Raw genomic sequence first — 383 nt, forward strand, 5'->3', positions numbered from 1 at the left:
CACTGTGCACTGTGATTCCTTGTTGAGATAATCAAATCATAATTCCCAGGGCAAGTGTTGAAAAAGCATGATAGGCTTTTGTTCATCTCTTGTCCATTTTATTTCATGGATTTTATATTTAGGCTCCTGTATTATTTTAGCAATGACTGTTTTACAGATGATTACCCCATAAAAGAAAATTGCTGGCTCACCTTCAGTGACATTCTTTCAAGTGTGAAGTTTCTTTAAAATGTGAAAATCTGGTTTATAGACTAGGTAACAGATAGGAAATTGGAAATAGTTGTCTTAGAAGGAAAAAATATAAAGTAAGAAATGAGAGAGCTATTTGATGGCTACTCTTACAGGAGCTTAAGTCAATAAACTCTTTCCCTTTTCAGATAAGG

The sequence above is a fragment of the Pteropus vampyrus genome, unplaced genomic scaffold, assembly GCF_000151845.1.
Source record: "Pteropus vampyrus isolate Shadow unplaced genomic scaffold, Pvam_2.0 Scaffold198, whole genome shotgun sequence".
In the NCBI taxonomy this organism is placed as follows: Eukaryota; Metazoa; Chordata; class Mammalia; order Chiroptera; family Pteropodidae; genus Pteropus; species Pteropus vampyrus.